The sequence below is a fragment of the Hemiscyllium ocellatum genome, chromosome 34 (assembly GCF_020745735.1).
Source record: "Hemiscyllium ocellatum isolate sHemOce1 chromosome 34, sHemOce1.pat.X.cur, whole genome shotgun sequence".
Classification (NCBI taxonomy): Eukaryota; Metazoa; Chordata; class Chondrichthyes; order Orectolobiformes; family Hemiscylliidae; genus Hemiscyllium; species Hemiscyllium ocellatum.
In genome coordinates, this window is record NC_083434.1 from 36,273,812 (window position 1) to 36,285,787 (window position 11,976).

The window sequence follows — 11,976 nt, forward strand, 5'->3', positions numbered from 1 at the left end:
AGGAAATGTAAAACTTGCGCCCACACCTCCACACTCACTTCCCTCCAAGGCCCCAAGGGATCCTTCCATATCCGCCACAAGTTCACCTGTACCTCCACACACATCATCTATTGCATCCGCTGCACCCGATGTGGCCTCCTCTATATTGGTGAGACAGGCCGCTTACTTGCGGAACGCTTCAGAGAACACCTCTGGGCCGCCCGAACCAACCAACCCAATCACCCCGTGGCTCAACACTTTAACTCCCCCTCCCACTCCACCGAGGACATGCAGGTCCTTGGACTCCTCCACCGGCAGAACACAACTACACGACGGCTGGAGGAGGAGCGCCTCATCTTCCGCCTGGGAACCCTCCAACCACAAGGTATGAATTCAGATTTCTCCAGCTTCCTCATTTCCCCTCCCCCCACCTTGTCTCAGTCGGTTCCCTCAACTCAGCACCGCCCTCCTAACCTGCAATCCTCTTCCTGACCTCTCCGCCCCCACCCCACTCCGGCCTATCACCCTCACCTTGACCTCCTTCCACCTATCCCACCTCCATCGCCCCTCCCCCTAGTCCCTCCTCCCTACCTTTTATCTCAGCCGGCTTGGCTCTCTCTCTCTTATTCCTGATGAAGGGCTTATGCTCGAAACGTCGAATTCTCTATTCCTGAGATGCTGCCTAACCTGCTGTGCTTTGACCAGCAACACATTTGCAGCTCTTCCTCCATCTACAAGGATTATATCTCCAGCATCTGCAGACCTCATTTTTTACTTGAAGTCAGACTTAGCTTGTCACAAACTAAAACCACAAATGGTTGATTTGGAACTGACATTGAGGGCAAATGTGATGTGTGATTTATGTTGATGGACACACACAGATTGACAGCAGCCAGAATAAGGAACCTGTCAAAAGTTTATGGAGATACTTTTTTTTTCAAAATGTGCGGCGCATTGAGCAACAGCCGCCATCACGTTCTCATGCTGAGCTCAGAGCAGAGTGCTAAATCCTGTAAACACTTCAATATCATTTACAGTCCAACAACAGAACAACACAATGGCTTCTCATGCGGCTCCCCTTTCTTCAGTCATTAATGTAAATGTGCTACTGAAGTGCAGAGTGAGGCTATTCTTAACCCTAGTATGGACCCAAGATATGTCTGGAAACAATCTGAGGAAACATTCCCCTTGACAGGGTCCAAGACTCCGCACCCACTCTATCACAGAGAAAAATGCCACATTGGAGGCCAGGATTCATAACAGAAGGACAAGAAGCCCCATCAATAGACGTTTGAAACACTTCTGCGTTCACTTTCAATGCATAAATGTTCTATTATTCACTTTTAACAGACATAAACATTTCAGTAATTTGGCAAAAAAAAATTTGCATTGATATAATGCCTCAACTTTCATTACCGCAGGATGCTCCATTGGCTCTTTATAATCAAGGAAGTGCTTTCTGAAGTGTTGTTATTGCTGTCATTTATAATGCAGAGGAGCCAGTTCAGGCACAATGTGATCCCACAAACAGCAATGTGGTTATGGCCAGATAATTTGCTTTTAGGGATGTTGGTCCTGGGATCAGCTTTGGCCAGGTTGCCAGAGGAAATGCCGTGCTTTCCTTTGAAACCATGTCATTGGCTGGATTTTACATTGGCAGGGGAGGGCAAATTAAGTCTGCTTTCAAAATCCACCCACTCTTCATTTACTAAGACAGTTGACATTTTGTTCAGGTTTGTAAAAACACACAGCCATGAAGTGCAAGGCATACCATTCTCTAGAAAATTCTACTTAGACGACAGGTCAATGCCCTGCATGCATGACAACAAAATCGCTGAGGAGCTCTCCGTCAGAGATCCATGAAATCAGGGAGGGGGGGTAAGTCTCCAGTTGTTCGGGGGGAACCATATCCTTCAGCTACTGAACAACCAACTCACCGTTAATTGTTTTGAGAAAACCTTTAGCACCAGCATCAGGAGGTCCCACCTCAGAGAGCTGATGCTCAGCCATGGCTCCCCAACATTGGCAGCGCCACCAGGAGTGGTGGCTATCACTGGTACTGCAGCAAGACCTGAAGCACTGGAGCCAGAACCAGTCGTCTCACCGGGACCAGACTTGCAGGTGGGTGGAAATAACTTCCTGACATATTTTGCTGACCATCAGAAAACAAATGCCTCATTTTTGCACAGAAATAGCAACAATGTATAAACAAGAGATTAATAGCCTTTGCTTCCATATTGGCCTCAAGTTTGCAGCCGTTGAGTTGTTTCTGGTCATTGGTATTTGATTAAGGGAATTTTACGATGGGAAAGCCATTGATTACCAATGGGAATCATAGAACATAGAATATTACAGCGCAGTACAGGCCCTTCGGCCCTTGATGTTGCACCAACCTGTGGAATCAGTCTGAAGTCTATCTCTCCTACATAATTCCATTTTCATCCATATGTTTGTCCAATGACCATTTAAATATCCTTTAAGTTTGCGAGTCTACAACTGTTGCAAGCAGTGCGTTCCGTGCCCCTACTACTCTCTGAGTAAAGAAATTACCTCTGCCATCTGTCCTATATCTATCACTCCTCAATTTAAAGCTATGTCCCCTGGTGCTAACCATCACCATCCGAGGAGAAAGGTTCTCACTGTCCAACTTATCTAATCTTCTGATTATCTTCTATGTCTCAATTAAGTCACCTATCAACCTTCTTCTCGCTAACAAAAACAGCCTCAAGTTCCTTAGTGCTTCCTTGAATAACTTTCCCTCCGCACACGTTACATCCTAGTAAATCGCCTCTGAACCCTTTCCAAAACTTCCACATCCTTCCTATCATGCAGTGACCAGAACTGTGCGCAATACTCCAAGTGCGGTCACACCAGAGTTTTGTATGGCTGCAGCAAGACCTCGTGGCTCTGAAAAACTCAATCCCTCTACCAATAAAAGAATTGTCTCTTATTAGTGATGGTACTTGTGTTGCATTAATATTCTCTTCCATTTATCAGTTCAAGACCGAATGTTGTCCACCTTGCTACATGCAGGCATAAATATTTGTGGCAAAATTTAAACTTTGTATTTAGGCTTTTTAACCACAGGAAGAGGACAAATGCTTGGCATATCATCTTTGAACTAAATATTAATCTTCACACTCAAATTTGTTTCTGATAATCTGTGAAATCTCTGGCCAATCCAGAGATGGCTTTGGATGGACTACCAAATTGTATATGTCTAGCTCAAAAAAACCTGTCAATATCTACCCAAAACAAGCTGCCAATTAAATGTCAAATTAAGCAAGGCACCACACAGCGGCAGGGAATGGGCATCTCCAACAAGAGAGAATCTCACCATTGTCCCTTGGCAACATTGCCATCACTGAGTCCCATACTATCAATATCCTGGGCATCACCATTGAACTGGATTCACCATATAAATACAGTGGCTACTACAGCAGGTCAGAGGCTAGGAATACTGTAGTGAATAACTCATAGCCTGACTCCCCAAAGCCTGTTCATCATCTACAAGGCAAAAGTCAGGATGAGTGCAGCTCCAATCACACTTGGGAAACTCAACACCATCCAGGACAAAGTACCATCCATGCGATGATACACACTAAGGCTCCTCTGACAGCGTCTCCCAAACTCTCTACCACTTAGAAAGACCAGGGTAGCAGGTGCATGGATGCACAACCACTTTCAAGTTCCCTTCACAACATATGCCATCCTCACTTGGAGCCATATTGTTGATCCTTCATTGTTGCTGGGGTCAGAATTCTGGAGCTCCCCCCCAACAGCTCTGTGAATTCACCTACACCCCAATGACCACAGTTGTCCAAGAGGACAGCTGTCTGCTGCCCTCTGCAGGGCAATTAGGGATAGCCAATAAATGCTGGCCTAGCCAGTGATGCTGAGATCCTATGAGCAGATTTTAAAAAGCGCTGCTATCTGAATTGAATGTTACACCTGGCCACATATAACGTCTGTGTTCTCAGACTTCCTGGAGGCTAGAACAGTTTATGGCGGAAATCCTGATTTTTAAATGTAATTTGTGCCAGGACAGAAATAGGCAAATCACAAATACATTGCACCATAGGCATGAGTGCAGTACTTCTGTTCTGTTACAATAGCTGTTAGGACAGGGACGTAATGAGAGGAGGAAGGCAGCTAGGCAGTGAACCACCTACAACTGAACGCTTGCTCGGGAAGTTAAGGATCAACCACAACACTTTGGAATCACATGTGAACCAGATGACAAATTACAGAGTACTCTGCAACTTTTCAGTACTCTCCGACTCAACTCCTTTCTCAACAGCTTCTTGCTCATCTACCTCCATCCTCTAAAGCTTGGACTAAGGCATGTCACTGGGAATTCACACTGAGGCCTTCAGTGACACTCTCCAAATGTGGGCCTTCCTAAAGTTCTGAAGCCAGACAATGCCAATATGCAATCCTTCATTTTCCTCTCTCCCCCTTCTATCCACCCCTAAAGCAAAGAGATGTTACAACTACAAAATGGCCCAAATGACTTTCATCTCTAATGTTCCAATTTAAGAACCTCCATCTGATGGAGTTTGGTCAGAATTTGTCAAAAAAGCAAAGCCTTTGGGATCTGTAGGAAAATGGCAAGTTTAATCTAAAATTGACTCAGTGGTAGGAAGTAAAGGATGTCATTGTTGATTCTGGTGAGGGAGGAGGCGCTACTGGGTTCAAGACTGGATTCCTGGATTTTCAATCCACTTTTCAATGATTTAGACCTAAGTATATGGGGCACAATTAAGAAATTTATAGATAAAACAAAAAAATGGTCATATTGTTAATAAAAAGGAAAAAGTGTAGTATCAAGATATCAGATTTAAATAGTGTTTGGATATGTGATTGAAGCGCTATAAGTTATAAAGCTGCAGATTGCTTGGAGTTTAATTGTAGCATCTCTACTTTTGGGGACATCATCTTTCTGAATATGTATACACACTGCTGCAATCTTCGGGATTGTTCTAACTCTGTGCCACTGGACTCCTGTGACTAGGCAACAGCAGGGATATTTTTTGTCTTATACCTTTTTTTCTTAACGCACTGAACTATTCACCTCGAAGATGTAAAAACCTCATTTAAGAGTGTATAAACAGAACAAATCCTGAGATGCCCCAGTACCACACTCAGAACAAATCTAAAATAAAACTAAAAGCTGTGACTTTGCTTTCTTAACACACAATAAGAATATAATTTTAAATTAAAATGATACATTGCTTTTCCATTCTAGAACCAACATTTCCAAGCAATAAAAATGTATTTTGAACCTATGTCTCACTAACGCCTGATTAAAAATATGTAAATGGGCAAAATTGCTGGAATTCAGGATAGTTCATGTCATCATATGTTCTAAATCTATCACTTAACTCCATGATCCCATTAATTATCCCATATTTTCAATTGTTTCCACAAATAAGTCTTGTTGCTGTGCATCAGGATGTATCATAAATCTGGCAACATGGATAATTGCTGGTCTTTTCAAACTTCCAAGCATGTACAATTCAAACCAGACAGACTAACGAGAAACAATAATGATAGTAAATAGGTCTGTGTACTATCTGAGCTTTACAGTATATTGTGGATGAGGAAAAAGTGAGGACTGCAGCTGGTGGAGATCAGAGTTGAGAGTGTGGTGCTGGAAAAGCACAGCAGGTCAGGCAGCATCCGAGGAGCAGGAGAAACAATGTTTCGGGCATAAGCCACACTCTTGACTTTATATTGTGGATTCCAAAGCTTCAGGGTCCAAATGTTGAATATGCCACAACTGGAACTAAACCCATTCCAGTTCATGTATAAGAGTATTTTATTTTTCACTCAAAACATTTGGGTATATGAACACTAGCCTTTCTGCTATTCTACTTAATGCACCCAATCATTCATTAGTAAATTGACCCGAGGTCTGGTTTTGCTGGATCAGTGCTGAAAATGTGTTGCTGGTTAAAGCGCAGCAGGTCAGGCAGCATCCAAGGAACAGGAAATTCGACGTTTCGGGCAAAAGCCCTTCATCAGGAATCGATTCCTGATGAAGGGCTTTTGCCCGAAACGTCGAATTTCCTGTTCCTTGGATGCTGCCTGACCTGCTGCGCTTTAACCAGCAACAATTTTCAGCTCTGATCTCTAGCATTTGCAGACCTCACTTTTTACTCTTTGCTGGATCAGTCCCAATTTGTCACTAAATCATCAGCCCCTGTATCCCCACAATTTCCCAAATAGAGTTCAAATGTCCCAGCTTTCCATCCTTGTTAAATATGAATGCGATCCGGGAGGGAGGAAATCAGTGTGAAATTTTGTTCTTCTTCCTGTGAATACCTATCGGATTGCTTTGCACTGCATGTAGCAGACCCAGTATCCCTTCACACACTGCCCCCTTGAGTTCTCCAAGAGAGTTATTAGATTAGATTACTTGCAGTGTGGAAACAGGCCCTTCGGCCCAACAAGTCCACACCAACCCGCCGAAGTGCAACCCACCCATATCCCTACATTTACCCCTTCACGTAACATTTAGCATGGCCAATTCACCTGACCTGCACATCTTTAGACTGTGGGAGGAAACCGGAGCACCCGGAGGAAACCCACGCAGACACGTGCAAACTCCACACAATCAGTCGCCTGAGTCGGGAATTGAACCCAGGTCTCTGGCGCTGTGAGGCAGCAGTGCTAACCACTGTGCCACCGATGGTGCCAATAGCTTCATTGACTGAATGGTGTTGCCAACTCCCCGTGGAGATCTCACCACATGAGCACCCACCTCCAACTGGCTTTCCCCTTAGAATGCTGCCATTGGCCATGTGACATTTCAATCATCTCAGGGGCCCCACCTTTCCATGGCTTTTTCAATGTGTCTGAGCTTAGATTTTTGAAAACCCTAAGCACTTGGGAGACTAAGAGCGAGCTCAGAACTGACTCTTTGCTGATGTGAACACGCGGTTAGCTGGATAAGCAACTATCATGACAAAGATGCCAAACAAAAATCAGGTAAGCCTATTGCCTACTGCACAACATGAAACAAGCTCCTAACTGCTGTTGAACAGCAAGTTGTTTTTCTGTGAACTGGTTTGGCCGGTTTCAGGTTAGTCTGGCATTGGAATCACTCCAGCTCAAATAGAACATCAGTTCTGAGGCCTCATCTTATTACTGGTTGCCTTCTGAAGTGAAACTATCTGTTTAATTCTGAAATCGATTCCATCAGTATATTCATTTTCCATTATTCACTCGTGGTTGAGTCAGTATTTGTTGGCTGTCCCTTAATTAAATGGAATTCTGAGGTGGGAGGTGGTTGTGGAGAAGAGTTTTCCCGAGAGGTTATGTTGAACCGAGAGGGGAAAATACATTTGTGCAGCGTTGGGCGGTCATGCCATGAGGTACCCTTCCACTTGGGCTTTCCTAGTGTCCTTACATCAACAAAATGGCATCTGCAGTCCATGGTCACACCACTGGGGGTGAACTGTGCCAAACACTGTGTTGGTCCAGGCATCATCATGATGTCAATCAGTGTGCCACGCAAAATGCGTAAGATGGCTGCCATCTATGCCATTCACATCAAGGATCAAGCTGTGTTGGCATGCCCTCATTGCACACTCACCTTCACAACATGGCCTGTACCTCATTCTTGATGAAGGGCTTTTGCCCAAAACGTCAATTCCCCTGCTCCTCAGATGCTGCCTGACCCGCTGCGCTTTTCCAGCATGACGCTCTCGACTCTGATCTCCAGCATCTGCAGACCTCACTTTCACCCATTGTGTGCTTGAGCCCAGTTGTAAAGTGCCAGTAAGCAAAACGTCTATCTCTGGGACGCAATGAGTGCTAAGTCATTTATGGTAGGTCATGTCTGGAAAAGGAGGGTTGAAGAAGGGCTCATGCCCGAAACGTCGGCTCTCCTGCTCCTTGGATGCTGCCTGACCTGCTGCGCTTTTTCAGCAACACATTTTCAGCTCATGTCTGGAAAAGGGCAAACAATTTCTCGGCCAAGTATGTATGTAGAAGCACGATTCTCAGGGGTGGAAACACATGGTTGTCTTATATGCCAAGTTGACTTGTACACCACGATTTACGGTTCATTGTTTCTTGGTGCCCATTTTCCCAGGCTATCCACTTCAGCCCAGGTCCATCTCTCAGTTCCCCAGGGGGCACGAAACAGAGACAGTAGGAGTTGACAAGAACAGTCAGATCCTCCAACTGAAACTCACACCACAATTAAGTCACCTCAGGACAGTGCAGCTAAAGAGATGAAAGCAGATCGGATGAATAACATTTAATGCAAAAAGCTTAGCAGGAAGTCAATACATTTAAAACGTGGGAGAAAACAAATAACAGATGTAAGGAAGTTGGCATGTGTGTCTGTCACATTGCTCAAGTAACAGCCCTACCAACGTGAAGATTGGCAGCAGAAGCATCATGGAATATGAATTGCAAATAAGATGGACCCAGTGAGGTCAGGTAAACATCCCTCAGTTTGTAGAATGGGCCAAACAATGAACTTTCGTGTAAAGCAGATGACTTGTGCTGGCCAGAAAGAATTCAAGTGAGACCCATCGGGATCAATAGCAAAAGGCTAAGCAAGTGAGGCAGATTCACCAGAGAATGATAGAGACCACTCAGCCCGATCTTAGCTCAGTGCGGTTGGGTTTATCCCATTGCCTCTCCCAAAAAAGAAATGAAACACAGGTCTGTTGAGATTTATATTATAAAATCACCACTCAATTTTGAATCCAAGTTGCTACTATCCCTTTTATTCCATAAATTCTAACTTAGAATCCCTACAGTGCTAAAAGAGGTCATTCAGCCCATTGAATCTGCACCAACCCACCAAAGAGCAACCTGCCCAAAGTCCCACCGTATTCCCAGGTCCTCATATTTACCGTGACTAATCTAACCTGCACGTCTTTGATATGGAGGTGCTGGTGTTGGACTGGAGTGGACGAGGTCAAAAAGTCACACAACACCAGGTGAAATCACAAGCTTTCAGAGCACCCCTTCATCAGGAGAGGTCTTCTGACCTTGCACATTTTTAGATTATGGAAGGAAACCCACACTGACATGGAGAGAATGTGCAAACTCCTCACAGACAGTCACCTAAGGCTAGAATCAAACCCAGGCCCCTGGTGCTGTGAGGCAGCAGTGCTAGCCACCGTGTCACCCACAGTGAATTGTGTTCACAAGTCTGGCACTTCATCAAATGCCTTTTGGAATTCCAGACACACAACATCAACTCCATTCTCCTTATCAGCCCTCTCTGTTACTTCATCAAAAAAATGCAAGCATGTTAGCTCAGCACATTTACCCTGAGCAAATCCACATTGCTTTCCATCATTAACCTGGGTTTGCTCACACTTGCGCAAGTCACTATTAGCTTTGTCTCAAATTACCTTTTGCAAAAGCTTGTCCACCCACAAGGTTAGACTGACTGCACTGTAGTTGCTAGGTTTGTACGTCATCGAATGTAAAGGGGCACTGGTTAGATCCTTTCTTGTTAGAAGCGGTCATTGCCTGGCATTGGGTGGCACAAAGGTTACCTGCCAACTTATCAGCACAAGCCTGGATTTTGTAAAGGTCTTGCTGCATTCGGACATTGACTGCTTCAGTATCTGAGGAGCAGGGAATGATACTAAGCATTTGCAATCACCAGCGTAGCTCCCTGCTTCTAACCTTTACAGTTGCTTGGTCGTACAGGACTTGACAATTGTTGGGTAAAATGGACACTTTGTCGAAACTTTTTGTCTTTTGTTCAGCAGAACATTTGCATAAGTCGCAATCAGAAGGAGAACAGCGTTTCCTGCTGAATGAGAAGAGAGTGCAGATTGGTTGGCAGATTGGGTGGGTTACTCTTCGGAGGGTCAGTGTGGACTTCTTGGGCTGAAGGGCCTGTTCCCATACTGTAGGGAGTCCAGTCTAATCATTACTGCTTTACTGGTATTGAGCAGAAAATCTTCACTCTTATTCTTTTTTCCTTTATGCATCTCTCTTCAAAATTCAAGAAATCTCATTGCATTTTTGTTTTATCCTGTTTCAATGTGATGTTTCTATGAAATCCTACACACTGGGCATTATTGCCTTACAGGAATGATGAGCTCCAAAAGTGGTCTTGCGGAGGTCACAGAGCCCCCATCTAAAATTCTCTTAAGGTTGAGAATTCGGTCCGTGGGATACTGCAGCCATGAACGGGATTCATGCATTGACTTACTGCTCCTGATATTTTAAAAATTCCATTCTAGGGCTTTGCACAGTTGCCCCTAGGGCAGAATAGGGAATGGCCACAGGATAAGATCCTCCTGCATTGTAAACTAAGGGGCTAGAATTTGTTGTCCTTCTATTGATCTTGATCAGATGGGCCAATGGGCTGAGAAGTGGCAGATGGAGTTTAGTTCAGGTAAATGCGAGGTGCTGCATTTTGGGAAAGCAAATCTTGGCAGGACTTATACACTTAATGGTAAGGTCCTAGGGAGTGTTGCTGAACAAAGAGACCTTGGAGCGCAGGTTCATAGCTCCTTGAAAGTGGAGTCGCAGGTGGATAGGATAGTGAAGAAGGCGTTTGGTATGCTTTCCTTCATTGGTCAGAGTATTGAGTACAGGAGCTGGGAGGTCATGTTGCAGCTGTACAGGACATTGGTTAGGCCACTATTGGAATATTGTGTGCAATTCTGGTCTCTTTCCTATCGGAAAGATGTTGTGAAACTTGAAAGGGTTCAGAAAAGATTGACAAGGATGTTGCCAGGGTTGGAGGAATTGAGCGATAGGGAGAGGCTGAACAGGCTGGGGCTGTTTTCCCTGGAGTGTCAGAGGCTGAGGAGTGACCTTATAGAGGTTTACAAAATTATGAGGGGCATGGATAGGATAAATAGACAAAGTCTTTTCCCTGGTGTCGGGGAGTCCAGAACTAGAGGGCATAGGTTTAGGGTGAGAGGGAAAGACTTAAGGGGCAACTTTTTCACACAGAGGGTGGTACGGGTATGGGATGAGTTGTCAGAGAAAGTGGTGGGGGCTGGTACAATTGCAACATTTAAGAGGCACTTGGATGGGTATATGAATAGGAAGGGTTTGGAGGGATATGGGCCTGGTGCTGGCAGTTGGGACTCAATTGGGTTGGGATATTTGGTCGGCATGGATGGGTTGAACTGAAAGGCTTGTTTCCATGCTGTACATCTCTATGACTCTATGACTCTATTCCATGTTTTAGCTTATTTTTCCATGCTCTTTAAGATGGCGCTGGAGAGTGGCAACACTATGCAAGATGCATGTGACAATAAATAAATCAAACTGAAGAAACGGTGCAAATCCAGCAATGATCCTGCTGACTGGGCCAAACAGCCTACTCCTGCTCCTACATCTTGTAGTCAATTGGATAGAATGCACCAGAGAAGGTTTGACATGACGTATCTTTGTACATTGTAATAAAAACCTGTAACAACAAGTGTGGTGAGACTCCTTGTGTACTGCTCTGAAGTAAATAGTCCTGTATTGCTCTTTCATGAATTGTCAAATTTGAGGTGTTATGGAACATTATTTTACAAGTTGTATGAGGAAAGTATATTTTTGAAAGAAAGATGTATAAATTCCGCAAGCAGTTGATTTAATAGACAGACATGATTTGGAGCGGCCGGTGTCGAACTGGAGTGTACAAAGTTAAAAATCACACAGCATCAAGTTATAGTCCAACAGGTTTATTAGGTATCATTAGCTTTCGGAGTGCAGCTCCTTCATCAGGTGGTTGTGAAGTATAAGATTGTAAGATTATAAATTCTGTGTCTTACAATCCTATTCTCCACAACTACCTGATGAAGGAACAGCGCTCTGAAAGCTAGTGCTTCCAAGTAAACCTGTTGGACTATAACCTGGTGTTGTGTGATTTTTAATTTAATTGATAGAGCGAGCAACATGCAACATATTGTCAGCAAATTTGAATTAAAGATTTCTACGTCTCCACCAGAAATGCACCACCCAGCACAAATTCTGCTGAATGTTTATCCACTACATTTCCAACTT

General features: G+C 44.2%; 1 long non-coding RNA gene across 1 annotated transcript; it reads left to right on the plus strand.

Moving 5' to 3' along the window:
* The first annotated feature begins 6,833 nt into the window (after positions 1–6,833).
* On the plus strand, positions 6,834–11,404 carry LOC132832340 (uncharacterized). The gene is made up of 2 exons (XR_009646934.1): positions 6,834–6,972; positions 11,171–11,404. It is a non-coding gene; the product is annotated as an uncharacterized LOC132832340 (long non-coding RNA).
* The last annotated feature ends 572 nt before the right edge of the window (positions 11,405–11,976 follow it).